At 38.1% G+C, this 18,976-nt stretch overlaps 1 protein-coding gene and 1 pseudogene across 4 annotated transcripts in view; one reads left to right on the forward strand and one right to left on the reverse strand.

Annotated features, from left to right (window-relative positions):
• Rfx7 (regulatory factor X7) overlaps window positions 1–18,976 on the reverse strand; it is an 82,407-nt gene that overhangs the window by 40,319 nt on the left and 23,112 nt on the right. The gene's annotated exons all lie outside the window — the stretch shown is intronic.
• Window positions 5,139–5,238, forward strand: LOC142847394 (U6 spliceosomal RNA; annotated as a pseudogene).

Raw genomic sequence — 18,976 nt, forward strand, 5'->3', positions numbered from 1 at the left:
CAGGCAGTGGTGGTGCACGCCTTTAATACTAGCACTCAGGAGGCAGAGGCTCGTGGATCTCTTTGAGTTCTAGGCCAGCCTGGTCTAGAGAGAGAGTACCAGGACAGCCAAAACTGTTTCACAGAGAAACCCTGTCTCAAATAAACAAACAAATCTAAAAATAAAAGCTAAAACTATAATGTATTTTTTAAAAAAAACTATAGGAAACAGCTACAATTTCAAAGACAGAAAACCTTTCATGAGATGTAGGAGTACTAACTATCGAAAGAGAAATGAATTATAAACCAGCTGTGCTGTTATACATCTTTAATGTCAGCACTCAAGAGGTGAAGGCAGGAAGATTAGAAATTCAAGATCATTTTCTAGCTACGTAGTGAGTTCAGGACCAGCCTAGGCTACATGGGGCTTTGGATGCTATCAAAATGAAAAGCAAACTCTATGTGTTGAAAGTATCAATTAAGAGAATATGTGCGAGGCCGGACAGTGATTGTGCATACCTCTAATCCAGCACTTGGGAGTAAGAGGCAGGTGGATCTCACTAGGTTTGAGGTCAGTCGGGTCTACAAAGTGAACCCCAGGACAACCAGGACTGTTACACAGAGAAACCCTGTCTTGATAAATGTGTGTGTGTGTGTGCGCGTGCGCGCGTGTTCATGAGCATGTGCGGGGGGGGGGGGGATAAAGATGGGAGGAGGAAGAGGAGGGAGGGAAGGAGAAGGAGACAGTGAAAGAGAGTGAGAGAGATTTATGTGTAGGATAGACAGATGGCTCAGAGGTTAAGAGCACTGACTGCTCTTCTGGAGGTCCACAGTTCAATTTTCCTAGCAACCACATAATAACTCACATTCATCTGTAATGGGATCTGGTGCCCTCTTCTGGCAGGCCTGTATGCAGACAGAACACTGCACACATAATAAATAAATCTTAAAAAAAAAAAAGAAAAACAAGAACAAAGGAGCCAGGGTGGTGGCATAAACCTTTAATCCCAGCACTCGAAGGCAGAGGAAGATGGATCTCTAAGTTTGAGGCCACCCTGATCTACAGAGCTAGTCCAAGGAAAGATTCCAAAGCTACACAGAGAAACCTTGTCTGAAAAAAACCAAAAAAACAAAAAACACAAAAAAAAGAGGGAAAAAAAAAGAATATGTACAGTACCTATCTGACAAAAGATGTCCAGAATATATAAAGAACTCCTGTAGCTCAAAAGTAAAGATAGTTAACCCAATTAATAAATATATTAACAACAGGAATAGAAATTTCATAAAAATTATACAGATGTTCAATAAATACATGAAAAGATAGACCACATAATTAGGCATTCAGGAAAGAAGGGAGACATAATGATATATTAACAGCATACTATCAGAATATAAAAAATTAAAAACACTAAGGGCTGGCAAGATGGTTAAGAGGGTAAGGAGGACACTTGTTGCTTAACCTGATGACCCATATTTAATCCTGGAATCTACAAGGTGGAGGGCGAAACTTCACAAAGTTGTCTTCTGATCTCTCCACCATACATACTCGGGCACATACGCATACACACACATGCAAACATATATCTCACACAGAGAACAAATCAATGTAACAAAAACCAAAAACAACGTAAAAACTGAAAAAAACAGTATTTTGGTAGGATGTGGAACATTCAACATTCATACATTTCTAGTGGGAATGTAAACACCGAAACCATTTCAGTGGAACTGAAAAGATGGTTAAGATCACTGGCTACTTTTTCAGAAGACCCGGGTTCAATTCCCAGCACCCATATGGTGGCTCACAATCATCTGTAACTCCGGTTTCAGGGGATCAGATCCAATGGCCTCCTGGACTAGATACTGAACAATTTGTGTGTGTGTGTGTATGTGTGTGCGTATGTGTTCGCATGCAAGTGCCTTTAGTCTCAATCTGAGAATTTCACTCATTTCTTTCAATGCAAACAGAATTTCAAGTCAATAATGATAGTTCAAAGTATCAATAGATACCTACGAACATTAAATGCATCATGATAATACTTATTCTGTATGTTTATTCACACATATTCATATATGTCACACTTCTTGAAGTAAAAAAAAAATCCTCAGGGGCTGGAGAGATGGCTCAGAGGTTAAGAGCATTGCCTGCTTTTCCAAAGGTCCTGAGTTCAATTCCCAGCAACCACATGGTGGCTCACAACCATCTGTAATGGAGTCTGTAATGCCCTCTTCTGGCCTGCAGGCATACACACAGACAGAATATTGTATACATAAATAAATAAATAAATACAAAAGAAAATCCTCAACTAATTTTATCTTGCAAAATCATGACATATATAACAACTGTGCTGGCTAGTTTTATGTCAACTTGACACAAGCTATACTCATCTAAAAGGAAAGAATCAAGGGAAAAACTCTATTGGGAAAATGCTTCCATAAGATTGGACTCTTTGAAAGTCTGGAGCACATTTTATTAATAAGTTATTGATGGGGAAAGGTGTGAGTGATGGCACCTTAAGCTGGTGGTCCTGGGTTCTATAAGAAAGCCAGGTAGTACATACCTTTAATCCTACTACTTGGGAGGCAGAGGCAGACCGATCTCTGAGTTCAAAGCCAACATGGTTTACATAATAAGTTTCTGCACAGCCAGGGCTACGTAGAGAAACCTTACTTCCAAAAAACCAAAAACCCAAAAGCCACGTAAGTTTTGGGGGTAAGTCAATAAGCACACTCCCCCATGGCCTCTGCCTCTAGGTTCTTGCCCTGTTTGAATTCCTGTCCTGACTTCCTTTTGATGATGAACAGTAGAAGCTTAAGTCAAATAACTACCCACTCCCCCAAACTGCTTTTGACCATGGTGTTTCATTCCAGCAATAGTAACTCTACCTAGGACAACAACAATAACATAGGAAAGAAAAGAAATAAACCACTGCTTTTTAACAAAAAAAAAAAATCTGATTCTGCAGCTACTTTAGAAGGTAACATTAGAATCCAGTTGTTGCTCAGGCATCAATAGCTGCAGCAGCCTCTGAGAGATAATGACAGGCTTCTTCTGAGAGACCATGAATCTCTAGCTAACAGACTTCTCAAGTGCCAGGATCTTTCACTTGGGGAAGTGAGTTTACATTAAAGATGGCCACACATCCTACTTCTAACCCCTCCCCTGACTTCTGCTGAGAATCAGAGAGCCTGGCTGCAGGCTCGTGCTGTAAAGTCATCCCCATCCCACTAAGCCATAGAGGCCCTAATTTCCTCTCTTAATGTCATGCTGCCGTCTATCTGTGCAGGGCACTGAGAACTCTTAATAAACTCCGCACCAAAATACCTGTTTCAGTGTCCCTCTAGAACGCCAGTCTGAGATCTTTCACGAGCTATACGTATTTTACTTACATTAACCATTTATGTCCTTCTGAGACAACATCATCCCATAGAGTTTTTCATAAAGACTAAACAAGATGAGATTTAAGTTATATTACAAATATGTAATAGAGGCATATTAAACACCATTTAATACCACTTAATGTAAGAAAAAGTACATTGAGATTGAATACAACTTTAAAATTTCATTGAATGTTAGATAAAATAAATTTTAATTGAATAAAAGAAAACTAAATCTAGTCTAATATTTTTATTTTCAGTTATTGAAAGAGACTCAAAACATCTGATAATCATACCTCTATTGGGATTTTAATCAAGAACATTTTGTGTCCTAATCTCATGATTCTGGAACTTCTTTTTCCATTAATCCATTATGTATTCCAATGAGTGAGCTGGCAGAAGGGTCTGGCTATACCCCAAGACACTGACACTTTGCTAAGCTTCAACGCTCTTTAGGGTTGGTCCTGCAGAGTCAACTCCAGGTTTCAAGCACAGGAAAATTTATTATGTGCACAGAATATGTTAATATTCACAATAAAAATCATGGAATAAGCCGGGTGATGGTGGCGCACGCCTTTAATCCCAGCACTCGGGAGGCAGAGGCAGGCGGATCTCTGTGAGTTTGAGCCCAGCCTGGTCTACAGAGCTAGTTCCAGGACAGGCTCCAAAGCCACAGAGAAACCCTGTCTCGAAAAAACAAACAAAAATAAAAAAATAAAAATAAAAATCATGGAATAAACCAAAAGGTAGAAATGTAAAAACAGCTTTTCTTCTTAAAAGATGAGACTTTTGAGGTTTCAACATCTTTTAAATTTCTAAAAGGCTTCTTGTACTTTTCATTACTGCTTAAATTTTATAATGTATATAACAACTGAAAACAAACTAAAACTTGGGGTGGAAATGTTAATAAGTAACCCAGAAGGGAAAGAACTATTTCCCCTACTAAACAGTGAGGAAAACAGTCACAAAGCCACACAGATTAGTATCTTATGTTGCATCATAAGACAGCTGGATCAGAAATAGGTGTACCTCTGAACTGAAACAAGCTGGATCAGAAATAAGGTGTACCTCTGAACTGAAACAAGCTGGATCAGAAATAAGGTGTACCTCTGAACTGAAACAAGCAAGACAGCTGGATCAGAAATAAGGTGTACCTCTGAACTGAAACAAGCTGGATCAGAAATAAGGTGTACCTCTGAACTGAAACAAGCAAGACAGCTGGATCAGAAATAAGGTGTATCTCTGAACTGAAACAAACTGGATCAGAAATAAGGTGTACCTCTGAACTGAAACAAGCAAGACAGCTGGATCAGAAATAAGGTGTACCTCTGAACTGAAACAAGCTGGATCAGAAATAAGGTGTACCTCTGAACTGAAACAAGCATGGACACTAAGACAAATTATACCTTTGGTGTGATGAACAAGTGAGGTGCTATGTGTAAGTCTTTGAGACTATAAGAGAAGGAAACAAGAATGGGAATGCTGTAGAAGACTGAAGTTAAAATGAGTTTTCTCTATGGTGGCACACTCAGGCAACAACACCTGATGTTCTGCTGATTATAGACTACACCCACATGTAAAGTACTACAAATACACTTCTCAACAGTGTAGTCAAAAAGATCTTTAAAGATACTTATGGGAGAAGACTCTTTACTAGAACTTACTAGAGTGGTTGAGTGTTTAGTGTCTGAATATTCTGTCCAAAAAACAAAGACATCAATTTCAATATCCAACTGTCATCCACTTTAATCCAAGAGCCACAGTACTTTTAAGAAAATCATTATGGTGCTCACTTCGGCAGCACATATACCAACGATACAGAGAAGATTAGCATGGCCGTTGCACAAGGATGACATGCAAATTTCATGAAGCGTAAAATTTAAAAACAAAAAAAGGAAAATCATTATGATAGTTAATGTGAAAATTCTCTCCTACAAAGAAGGAAAGCCTGACTTAAAAAATGTTCCAATTTAGATGGGCGCTGGTGGTGCACGCCTTTAATCCCAGCACTTGGGAGACAAAGGCAGGTGAATCTATGTGAATTCAAGGCCAGCCTGGGCTACAGAGTGAGTTCCAGGACAGGCTCCAAAGCTACACAAAGAAACTGTTTCAATTCATAAAGTAGAAAGCTATCTACGGAGATCAAAGAACTAGTCTCAGTGTTCAAACCATGATTTGGAAAAGACTGACAATCTGAGTTCAATTGGCAGCACTATAAAATCAGAATAGTTACCAATAGAAATTTATTAGAGATATTTATGATATTTATATATTATATCATATGGTCATTCATTTTTCTCCTTGTTCTTAGAGCATGATTCTATGAAGAAATGTAATGTCTGATAGTAATTGCTCCATGGGATACTTCAGACAGAATTGTGGGATAATGATCATTTATTTATAGACCAAAGTTACATCCCTAGTCAGGAGAGGGAGGGAGGGAGAGAGAGAATGAGAATATGAGAATTTTCCCCAAGGTAAAAAGCAGAGAGAGAAGAGAGAAGATTGAAGAAAGGAGAGAGGGAGAGAGGGAGAGAGTGAGAGGGAGAGAGAGAGAAAGAGAGAGAGAGAGAATTTTCCCCAAGGTAAAAAGCCCTCAGAACAAAAGATAATGACCCATCTACAGAGCTATACTATCCATATCATACCTTTATTCAAATAAAATGGTTATGGAATACAGGACAAATTAAAAATTTATCTCAAATAATCACTTTACTTTCTGAAAACCAGATAAAAGAACTTTATGAAATCAACTATAAATGAGGATCAAAACCTCACCTGACTCTAAAGCTACCACACTTGAACCTGGGCAATCTTAAGAACACTGTGAGTATCATAGTAAATGCATAAAAGCTAATCAAAGCAAATAAGTAAACAAAAACATATAAAACATTTTCTGGAAGAGGACTGAAATGCCTATTAGATGATCAATTAAGTCAACAAACAGACAGACTGACAGTATGTTAAAAAAATACTTCTAAAAGATGCTCTCTGATCTTCCAAAATCCTAACACTAGATGTGTGGTATAAATAAATATGGCTCCCATAGGCCCATAGGGACTGGCACTGGTAGGAGGTGTGGCTTTGTTGGAGGAAAAGTGTTACTGGGGGCGGATTTTGAGGTCTCGGATGCTCAAGCCACACCCAGTGTTGTATTCTCTTCTTGCTGCCTACAGATCCAGATGTAGACTCTCAGTTCTTTCTCAAGCATCATGTATGCCTGCATGACACCATGCTTCTCACCATGAGAATAACGGACTCTGAACTGTAAGTCAGCCCCAATTAAATGTTTCCCATTTTAAGAGTTGTGGTCATGGTTTCTCTTTACAACAATAGAAACTCTAAGATAAGACAAAATGATTTTTAAATATGATCAAAGGACAGAGAACAAACAATGAAGCTATAAGCATATAGACACTATAGGATGCCTATTTGTTTCAGATACTAATCTTTTTTAATAATTTATTTTTATTTTATGTGAACTGGCATTTTGCCTTCATGTATGTCAGTGTGAGAGTGTCAGATCTTTGAGTTATAGACAACTGTAATTGTCATGTGGGTGCTGGGAATTGAACCGTAGTTCTCTGGAAGAGCAGTCAGTGCTCTTAACCACTGAGCCATCTCTCCAGCCCTCCCTAGCCCCACCCCCCATATACTAATCTTAAAGCTGTATTTCAATTCTCTTTTCTGGACTGTGATCTATCATATTACTCATTATTGTCATATAATTGATCATCAAAACATCAAAATTAAATATAAACAGATATTTTCACTTAAGGAAGCTAGCTACCAAATGTTTATAAACTAACACCAATTCTACACATTTCTTTCAGAAAATAGAAGATGGGAGAAACTTTCAAGTTCACTTATAAAGCTAGTATTACCACTATACTTCTGACAGGTGACAGAAATACATACCAACAGAACAGGACAGAAAACAAGTGTGTCTTAGGGTTGATATTGCTGTGAAGAGATATCATGACCATAGCAACTCTAATTAAAGAGAACATTTAATTGGACTGGCTCAGTGATAGTTCTGAGGCTCAGTCCATTATCATCATAGTGAGACATGATGGTGTGCAGGTAGACGTATTGCTGAGAGCCCTACAGTCTTGTAGGCAACAACAAGTGGTTTGAGACAATGGGTGTGGCTTGAGCATACATAAGACCTCAAAGTACACCTCATGGTGACACACTTCCTCCTACAAGACTACACCTACTCAAAAAAGGCCGCACCTCCTAATAGTGCCACTCACTTTGGGGGCTATTTTCTTTCAAACCACCACAAAAAGGGAATAAACCCATTCAACTATGCTCAAGTGATTTCTGACAAAGGTACATATGCAATTAAATAGAGGAAAAAGAGCTTTGTTAACAATGATAATAATGATACAATAATTGATATAAAAATGATATTGTGGGGACTAGAGAGATGGTTCAGTAGTTAAAAGCACTGACTTCTTCCAGAGGAACTGGGTTCAATTTCCAGTACTCACACAAGGCAGCTCAGAACTGTCTGTAACTGTAGTTCCAGGGGATCTAACACTTTCATACACAGACATACATACAGGCATGTAGTGATACTTAATTTCTATTTTAACAAACAAAGCTTGCCTGAAGATCAGAAAGTAAAACATCCCACTGGTCAGCCTTACAGATCAAGCAGCGGTGACACACACCTTTAATCCCAGTAGCCACACTAGTTTGCCACAGAAACTGGGAGGTAGTGGTGCATGCCTCTAATCTCAGTCCTAGAGAGGAATATAAAACAGGAGGAGACAGCTCTCACACACAGTCTCATTCTGAAATTCCTAGAGGCAGGATCGCTATTTTAGACTGAGGTAGAGATAAGAGTCAGTGCTTGGCTGTTTTGCTTTTCTGACCTTCAAGTTGAACCGTAGTATCTGTCTCTGGGTTTTTATTAATCATGCAACACAGCAAAACACCAATGCACATAAAATGAAAATAAATAAGGTATCTTTAAAACAAATGATATAGTGGCAACTGGACATCTGCACATTATACAGAGAACCTCATTCTCGTTAGGAGGGCTATCACTAAAATACAAACCAAAACCAGAATACACACAAGGGTGAAGAGTTGTAGAAGATGGAACTCTATGCAAAACTGGTGGGGAAAATAAAATAGTGCAACAATACAGGGAGCAATCTAGGAATCCTCAAAATATAAAATAAATGACCACATACCCTAACAGTCCCACTGCTAGAATACATTTTTAAAGGAGTGGCAATATAAGGAGATATGGCTTTGTTCAAATAGGTGTGGCCTTGTTGGAGGAAGTGTGTCACTGTGGAGGTAAGCTTTAAGGTCTCAAATATGCTCAAGTCACAGCAGTGAACAGACCATTTCCTGTAGCCTGCATATCAAGATGTATAACTCCCAGTTCCTCCAGCACTATGTCTGCCTGCATGCTGCCATGTTCCATCATGATGGACTGAACTCGAAACTGTAAGCCATTACACCAAATGTTTTCCCTTATAACAGTTGTCAGAGTCATGGTATCTTAGAAACCCTAAGTAAGACATATCCCCATTGCAAGTGACACAAGGACTTAAACAGATACTTATATACCTATTTGCAGAGAATATTACTCATAAGAGAAACAGTAAAAGCAACCTTAATATCTACCAATGGATAAATAAATGAACACAAAATGATATATTTACAGAGTATTATTTAGTCTTAAAAAGCAAGAAATTCTGATACATGCTACAAACACATGAGCCTGACAGAAAGCTGAATTTGAAACACACCACTTACCAAAGACCAAAAACTTCATAATTCCACTTTCTACTTAAGAGTCCCTAAGTGCAATCAAACTCAGGAAAAGTAACTGTGGGCACTGATGGCAGTGGGACAAGAGTATTTTTTGTTTCCTTTGAGATAGGGTCTTACTTTGTAGCCTTGGTTGGTGTGGAACTAACTGTGTAGGCTAAGCTGGTCTTGAGCTTACAAAGGCCTATGCCACCATGCCCAGTTTTAACTATATATTTTGTTTGTTTGTTTGTTTTTCGAGATAGGGTTTATTTGTTTAGCTTAGGGGCCTGTCCAAGAACTTGCTCTGTAGACCAGGCTGGCTTTGAACTCAGAGATTCTCCTGCCTCTGCTTTCTGAGAGTGATTAAAAGCATGTGCCACTACTGCCTGGATTAACCTAAAACAAAAGTGTAAAATCTCTGAGGGAGAAATATGAGAAAAATCGGATCTAGAGTACGGCAGTTCTTAGATTTGACATCTAAAAAGGAAAAACTGATAAAGGTCTCTGTTAAGAAGATCACAAAAGCCAGGCACACGCCTTTAATCCCAGCACTCAGGGAGGCAGAGGTAGGAGGATCTCCGTGAGTTCAAGACCAACCTGGTTTACAAAGTGAGTTCCAGGACAGCCAGAGATACACAGAGAAATCCTGTCTCGAAAACAAAGGAACAAAAGAATTTAAAAATAAACAAGACCTCAGGTTTCTGGTTCAGCATATAAAAACTAAAAAGTTACCAACTACTCCTCCAACAAGAAAAATAGTCAAAAACCAGCATCTCATCTTAGATCTCCTCTTAGATCTACCAGGGTGAAGTCACACGACAGATACCAAACTCCTTGAACTTGAGTGACTGACAAGAGAATCACTAACACAAACCTCAGCAGGAAACTTAACTCTGACCAGTGGATTGTTGCAGGCTCAGTGTAGAAAGGCTAAGAGATACAAACTGCAGGAGAGCCTTATAATGGAAGGCCAGCCACACTTCCTGAGTTACCTCAGTGAATACTAAAGAAAAATCTTGTGACTCAGGGAGAAAGGGGGGGGGAGGTCTATTTTGAAAGATGTTTCTTAACTCATTTGACTCTCAAAACAAAACTCAGTAAACCCACTGGGGCATTACCTGAGCTGAATGAACCTGAAGAAGAAACTAATTCTGGACTCTTCTAAAGATAATCTGTTGTGGAGTATGTGTGAGGCAGGAAAGGAATGAGAAATAATAACAAAATTTATAGTCCAGTAGGACAGGCTCCTTAAAGACTGAAACGGACTTACAGAACACTACAATGCCTCTTCTCCCAAGCATCTACTACTTCAGTGTTAAAGGCCTATTCACAGCAGTTCCTTCCACCCAGTAGAAATAGAAGGGACAAAAATCAGATTTCATGAACAGGGCAAGTATCAGAATCAAACTGTGATAGGACAAGGATGATGGAACAGATTATGAAGATCAGATGGCAATGACTAAGATGCTGAAGTGTGTCTTTCTCAGGACGGATGGACAATACAAACAAGAGATGAATTCTGTAGGATCTCAAGAAGGAAAGCTAGAGAGCAAAAGCACTACAACAGAAACCAAGGATTCCTACTTCAACAAGCTTATTGGTAGACCAACAAAATTTGAAGAATGAATCTGAGCTGAGAGACTATCAATTAAAAAAAAAAAAACAAAGCAGAAAAACAGAAGAAAAAAAACTGACCAAAGTCAAAAGATGAAAAACTGAGATAAAACTAAAACCAACTGACTAACCAACCAACTAACCAACTAACCAAGCCCTAATAATCTGCTTAAGCCTAGAAGGGTGGGAAAAAGAGAAATGGGAGGTATCTTTGAAATCATAATGACAAAATGAAAAAAAAAATCTCCCAAATTAATGTCAGATACCAAACCAGAGATCCAAAAAGTCCAGAGAACAGAAAGGAGGGAAAACAATCTCCAAATGAACAACAGACACCAGTAACTCTCCTCATAAATATAACCACAGTATTCTCTGACTTGAGTGGTCAGATAGAAGGGGGAAAAATCCTACAGAAGTAGGGGCAGAAGGAGGAAAACATATCTACACAGCAGCAAAGTTGAGAATTATATTCAACTACACATGAGACATCACAGAAGCAAGTTCAGAGTACAGGAAAAATACCTAAAGTACTGAGAGGAAAGAACCTCCCAATCTGTAACATTAAACTGAAACAAAACCAAAAAACCTTCAAAACTGAAGGTAGAATATCTTCTTTTCTCATCAAAGCCTGAGAGAGTTAAGGGACAGTAGTTCTGCTTTGCAAGAAATGTTAAAGTAAGGGCTGCAGAGATGGCTCAGCAGTTAAGAGTGCCTTGCTACATATTTTTAGAGGACTGAGTTCTGTTCCCAGCACTCACACCAGGCAACTCAAATGCCTGCAATTCCTGCTTCAGAGGGTCTGACATCTTTCTGCGGCTTCTCTGGGTACATATGATGGACATACACACAAACAAAAAATAAAAATGAGCCAGGCAGTGGTGGTGCACTCCTTTAACCTCAGCACTCAGGAGGCAGAGGTAGGTGAATCTCTGGGTTCAAGGCCAGCCTGGCCTACAAAAGGAGTTCCAGGACAGCTAGGGCTACACTGAGAAAGCCTGTCTTAAAAATCCAAAAATAAATGAATAAATAAACAAATAAATAGATATGAATGTTAAAGAAAATGACTAGAAGTCTTTCAAAAGTTAGAATTCAGGTCCACAGAAAGGAAGGGAGATCATCAGAGCAGAGAAATGTGATGGTTAAATTACTCACTTTTAACAGATTCAACACATTAGCTTATTCAATATAATCATATATTCAGTTATGCATATGTTTATACAAACATTTCTTATCTCTGCTTCTATATAAATAAGTATAATAAAACAAGGGACTACAAGAAAGAATTCATATGACCTTGCTATTTAAGGCACTCATCAGTATCTGCCCCACAGCTGTTTTTTTGAAATTAGGGTCAGGTTAGTTATGTATACGCACTGAAGACTTGGGAGCAAATATTAAGAAAATGTTTATAAAGTAAGTATACATAATTAGCTAACAAAGGAGACAAAAATAGAACCACAGGACAATGCTCGATTAAGATCCAAAGGGAAGCAATAGAATGGCAGATAAGAACAAAGGCAATGAAGAGTGAGAAATATGCTCAATATTATTCCACATGATCAATAAATGCTGTAAATGTTGGTGGTCCAAATGGACTAGTTTTAAAAAAAATTATCAGAGTAAACAAACAAACAACAACAACAACAAAACAAGATATAAGCACTGTCAAAAAACAAAACAAAAACTTTCCCTTATTTCCAATTTTCTTTCCTGAGCTCTCAGTTATTTGCAATTAACTACAGACTGAAAATGTTAAATGAAAATTTTCAGAATTTGTAAGTTCTGTATTTTAGTAATAGTCCTAATTGTTAATTATTTGCAGTTTAGAAATTAAACTTAATCACAGGTATGTATGTCTAGGATAAAACAGTGAACAACATGGTTTGGGACTCAAGAAGTTCAGCCATCTGGTGGATGATTCATAACACATTTTCCAGTAACAATGTGGGACAGAGAAGATTTGGAAGCAGGCAAAGCTATCAAGAGAGAGAGTAGCATTACATAATGATAAAAGGGCTGAATTTTCCAAAAAGACATATTACCCTAAAAGGCACATGAGTCAAACAATACAGTTAAACTCTATAATAAAAAACTAACAAGGAGAAAAAAACCCACTGTTACAACTAGAGATGTCAACATCCCTCTATCAGAAACTGGCAGAACAAGTTGGGACAAAATCAGGACACACTTGACCCTAATACCATCAATCACCTATAATGGATGTCTGCAGAGTATTTAATCCAACAACTGTCAAGGCACACAAAGCACATTCACCGAGACTACATTCTGGGTTATGAGAGAATGCCTTAACAAATTTTCTCTCATTTTACAATGGCATAAACTGGGGATAAAAAGATAGCTGGAAAATTCGAAATATGTAGAGATAAAGCAAAAGGCTTGTAAACAACGTGTGATTTTTTTTTTAAAAGAGATCTTGGGGGTTGGAGATATGGCTCACTGGTTGCTCTTCCAGAGGTCCTGAGTTTAGTTCCCAGCAACCACATAGTGGCTCACAACCATCTATAAGAGGATCTGATGCCCTCTTCTGGTGTGCAAGTACATATGTAGGACACTCATATATAAAATATAAATGATTTTTAAAAAAGAGATCGAGAGAAATCTTTTAAATTTATTTTTGAGAATTATTTTATGTATATGAGTGTTTTGATTGCATATATGTAAATTCACCATGCCTGATGCCCACAGAGATCAGAAGAAGGCATTGGATCCTCTGAGACTGAAGTTACTAGATAGCTGAGCTGTCAGACGGGTGATGGGAATTGAACCCAGGTCCCCTGTAAGAGCAACTGCTGATACAGCTCTACAACTCCCAGAGAAATCTTAAAATACTTTGAGTTAAATAAAAACATAATCCATCAAAACCTGTGGGAAGCAATAAAAGCAGTGCTTAAAAAGAAATTATTTCCGAGTATATGTATTAGAAAAGAAAATGCAAAATAAATAACCTAAGCTTTCACCTTACGAAAGCAGGAAAACAAGATGCTACGGTGTGAATGTGCACTTGGACAGGCTCACTCATGTGTTTGAATACTTGATCCCCACCCAGCTAGTGGTGCTGTTCTGGGAGGTGGAACCCTGTGGGGCAGGGGCATGGTTGGCAGAGAAAGGCTAATGGAGGAAAGCCCTTGAGGATCCCCATCCCATTTTGTTTTTTACACTTCTACTTCTACTAAGGGGGACAGAGTCATTCTTGCCACCACACTTTCTTTGTCATGATGAACTGAGACTTCTTAAAACGATGAACCTAAATGAGTTATTCCTTAAGTTAAAGTGCTCCAAAAAGACAGGTATCAGAAGGCTCAGGGGAAAACATCATGCCACAAATGCTAGTTCACCTGTAATTCTAGCCAAGTAAACAGGAGCCCGGGCATCAGCAGAGTTAGCTGCCTAGCTACAGCAAGACTGGTCACATAGATAAAGTCTGAATTTGACCTTGACCTTGTCTCAATAAATATGATAGAAGAGTGATCAAGAATGACTCAGGACATCAATCTCAGGTTTCCACACATGTGCACACATTGATGGGAGTATCCACACAGAGAAGTCTGAACATATACATACCTACACACATAAAACAGAAAAAGAAAAGAGAGATCTTACCACAGCAGTGAGAAAAGTAACACAAAATAGTTTAAAAAATTACTAATATCAGAAATGAAAAGGTGGACATTATGACCATTGAAAAGTTAATAAAGAAAAACTCTGCACAACTCTATGCCATCAAATCTGATAACCTATGTTGGGAGCTGTGAACCCCCCAGATCCTGAATTTCTGGTAAACAACTTGTAATGCTTGCAGCTGCTCTGAGCACGAGACCCTCAGGAGTTCCTGATGGCAGGGGAGTGGTTTCTGGTGGGTTTGGCTGTGGCGTGGCTATCTGTTAAGAATCTCTATATAAGTGGCTCTGGTATACAATAAGGGGGGCATTCCTGTTTCAAGGATGATCCCTGTGTCTGTCTGTGAGTCTTCATGTGTTTCAATCTCCAGCCCCTTGCCCGGTTCACAAACTGTATGGTAGCGCATAGAGCGCAGACGGGCGTCATGCATTACAAACCTACATAAAATTCCTTGGTCAACAAAATCTATCACAATTAGGAAACAAAGTCTGAACAGGCCTGGATCCACTAAAGAAATAAAATAAATAATAGCCTTTCAAAGCAGAAAGCAAAAGATCTAGGTGCATTCATTAGTAAACTGAACTAGTACGTTCACTGATCTTCAACAAAAGAACAAGCAATATAATGAAAAAGTGTATAAATGATTATGGAACAACTGGACAGCCACAAGCAGAAAGAGGTTAGTAGACATAAGCATTGCACCCCAAACAAAACTACGGCAAAATGTATCACAGAAGTAAATACAAATGAAAAGCATTTTCTAGATGCTAGCAAAGGAGAACATCTTTAGGAGCTTGTGTGCTCATGCGGGCTTATATATACTGAATGTGGTGTGACTTTTCAGATATAAAACCAAAGGCAAAATCTACGAAAGTAAGACTGCTGAGCTGGACTTTATTTAAATGAAAACTTCTGTTCTATGAACAGAGAATGAAAAGAAAAAGAAAAGCTAGGTGACAAAATCTGTAGAAGATGCATCAGATAAAAACTGTTATTAGAGAGGCGGGCATATGTCTGAGAGTTCCAGGATAGCTAGAAATGCATTGTAAGAGTAGGTCTTAAATTTTTTATTTTTTCAAAAGCTATAGGCTTACAACTCAACACTAAGAATACAAGAGCCACGAGGCAGTGGTTCTGCATGCCTTTAATCAGAGCACTTGGGGGGGGGCAGGGGGTGGGGTGTGTGTGTGTACAGGCAGAACTCTGTGAGTTTGAGGCCAGCCTGGTTTACTGAGTAAGTTCCAAGACAGGCTCCAAAGCTACAAAGAGACCCTGTCTCAAAAAACCAAACAAACAAACAACAAATTAAAAATTTTAAAAGAAAGAAAAGAACTACATACAAATGTCATCAAAGAAAACATATAGAAAGTAAACAAACAGGGCATAGATGCCCCACATATACATGTCATTAGAGAAATGCAGACTGAAACACAGTAAAATATTGCTATGCATTAGAATGTCCACAATCCAGAAGGCGGGAACACCAAATCTGAAGCCACACACAACAAGATTTTACTGCTAGTGAGAACATAAGCTGGGAGAGCCTCTTCAAAGAAAAGTTTCTTACAAAATGAAGCATATTCTTAACATATGTTCCAGTAATTGTACTCCTTGGCATTTATCCAAAAGAGGTGAAAACATGTGTTTACTCAAAACCCTACACACATGTTTATAGCAGACTGATTCATAATAGCCCAAAATTAAAAGCAATAAAAATGTCATTCTGCTGGTGAATGAATAAGTAAACAACAGGAAAATAATCCATCAATGGAGTATTATTCAGCACTAAAAAGAAATGAGCTATATAAACCACAAAAATACATAGAGGAACATTACTAAATGCACATTAGTAAGTGAAGTAAGTCAATGTGAAGAGAGCACATATTATATGATCATACCCAACAATAATCTGGAGAGGTAACCTTATGTAAACAGTAAAAAGATCAGTGGTTGCCAAAGTTTGGGAAGAACTAGTGATATACAGGCAGGGCACAGGGGATGTTTAGGGAGGTGAGATTATTCTTCATGATGTAATCATGGGTACATGTCCTCATGTACTATATACAGTATCAAGAGTGAAGCCCATGTGAATATACACTGTGGGGGATAATAGGTTGAAGTAGCTTCAAAAATTTAATAAATCTATCACTGATACAGAATGTTGATAATAGAGGCAGCTATATATGCTAGGCAACAGTGGTAGAGAGAGAAAAAAAAGTCCTTTTTTCGTGCATTGAGCTTTCTATATAGATTAGCCCATAGCAAATTTTGTTATTTATGGCCGAGAAGCTTGGCGTTCTTGTGTGATTTTTTTTTTACTTTATTTTTTTTTTATTGAAAATTTCCACTTCCTCCACTCCTCTCACGTCCCATCCCCCCCCCCCCCCCCCCCCGCCCTCCAGTCCAAGGAGCAGTCAGGGAAGTTCTTGTGTGATTTAAAAAAAAAAGTACGTTTCTTTTTTTTTCTTTTAGATTTATTTATTTATGCAGTATCCTGCCTGTAGGCCAGAAGAGGGTACCAGATCTCATTATAAGTGGTTGTCAGCCACCACGTGGTTGCTGGGAATTGATCTCAGGACCTCTGGAAGAGCAAGCAGTCAGTGCTCTTAACCGCTGAGTCATCTCTCCAGTCCTCTTTTTTTCCTTAAGATTTATTTGTTTTTATTTTATGTGCATTGGTGTTTTGCTTGCATGTATATCTGAAGGTGCCAGATCCCTTGAAATTGGAGTTACAGATAGTTGTGAGCTGCCATCTGGATGCTGGGAATTGAACCCAGGTCCCCTAGAAGAGCAGTCAGTACTCTTAACAGCTGAGCCACCTCTACAGTCCCTCTTGTGGGATTTTTAATACTGGGACTGGAGGCAGTTGTTGACTCTTTTGCTTACTTATGGGACCCTTTTCCTCCTACTGGGTTGCCTCGTCCAGTCTTGATTTGATAGCTTGTGCCTGGTCTTACAGGAGCATATTATGCTGTGTTTGGCTGATGTCCCTGGGAGACTTTACTCTTTTCTGAGGGAAGACTGGGGCAGGGGAGGGATGGGAAAACTGTGGTCAGGAGAAGAGAGAAGAATACGAGAGAAGAAGAATAAATACTGAAGATCACTGTTTCTGTCTGTAGAAGACTTCATAGAGCTGGACACTTGAGGGTGTTATACTGTTCAAAGTGTGAATTTCCTTCAAAGTGTTTTTTGTATGGCATGAAGTTTATTAGGAGCTCAACTTGACATCTTTGAATGTTAGCTTCACATTTTGTTAGAATCTTTACAGAACAGTTATACTTGTAGAGTAAACCTAGCTCTATGCTATAGAATTTATAGAGTCTCAATCATTGCCAACAGTGTTCAGCTAAATCTGAACATTAATTTCTCAGTACCATGTGGTCTCTTTAAACTACAGGTCCCAACAGCTGTTTTCTGGAACTGGTCCTGTCAGGCAGTTAGGGACACCTTTAAAATAGTGTCTCAGATTTCTCAAGCTGCCCCCTTCTCTCCAGTATCTGAACATATAGAGTCCGATGCTTTAGCAGCTATACTAAATAATGGCTTATGCCATCTTGTAGACTTCTGTATAAGGTAAGCCATCTTGTAGACCTCTGTATAAGAACGGTCTGGTTAGCTGAACTATAATATGGATTGTCAAGGAAAACATACCTTTTAGACTTCCCTTCTCTGTGCTTTATTATTTAACAATAAATATAACTAACATGTAATGTAGTTTTTATTCAGCTTTACAACTGATTCTAGAGAGGGTAAATTCAATACCCATTACTCCATTAATGTAGGACCTGAAAGTAAATATGTACCAAAATTTTAGGTATTTTGTAAGATAGTGTTTTATATATTTCATTAATTGAGAAATAAAAGAAAGAAAAAAAGAAATAAAAAATATAAAAGATAAACCAAGAACACTTTCCATAATGAATATCTGCTAACTTTGATGTATTTTCTTCTATTTATATGCAAATATTTGGGTATATAAATGTACATTATTAGGACAGGCTGGGCAGCGGTGGCTCATGTCTTTAAGCCTAGCACTTAGGAGGCAGAGGCAGGTGGCTCTCTGTAACTTCAAGGGTAGCCTGATCTACAGAGCAAATTCTGGGACAGGTTCTAAAGCTACACAAAGAAACTGTCTTGGAAAAAAAGAAAAGATATTAGAATTAATTTTATATATTTTATATATTTTTGCCCATGTAACATTACATGATGAATATATTCTCAAGTTATCACATATTATTTAACAATAGGATCCTTTTATTACTATACAGTAAAACCTTGATAGTAATTTTAAAATATGCATTCTTTCTTTGTCAGACATTGATGCTCTATCACTATATACTAATGCTTTGATCTCAAAAAACACATAACTGACTCCATAATTTAGGTCTTTATTTAACTATTACTTTGATGAAGTCTTCTTGACCAAGCAATCTGTTTACAACTGTACTCCCATTCCTGACATACACAATCTCTGTTCTCCTACTTTACTTTTCCTCAGAGAATTTACCACCATACTTGAGTATGTACTGTTTATTGTTTATATTGATTAAATTGATTTTAGTATATATCCAAATATTTGTGTATAAACAGAA

Source organism: Microtus pennsylvanicus, chromosome 3 (genome assembly GCF_037038515.1).
Source record: "Microtus pennsylvanicus isolate mMicPen1 chromosome 3, mMicPen1.hap1, whole genome shotgun sequence".
Taxonomy (NCBI): Eukaryota; Metazoa; Chordata; class Mammalia; order Rodentia; family Cricetidae; genus Microtus; species Microtus pennsylvanicus.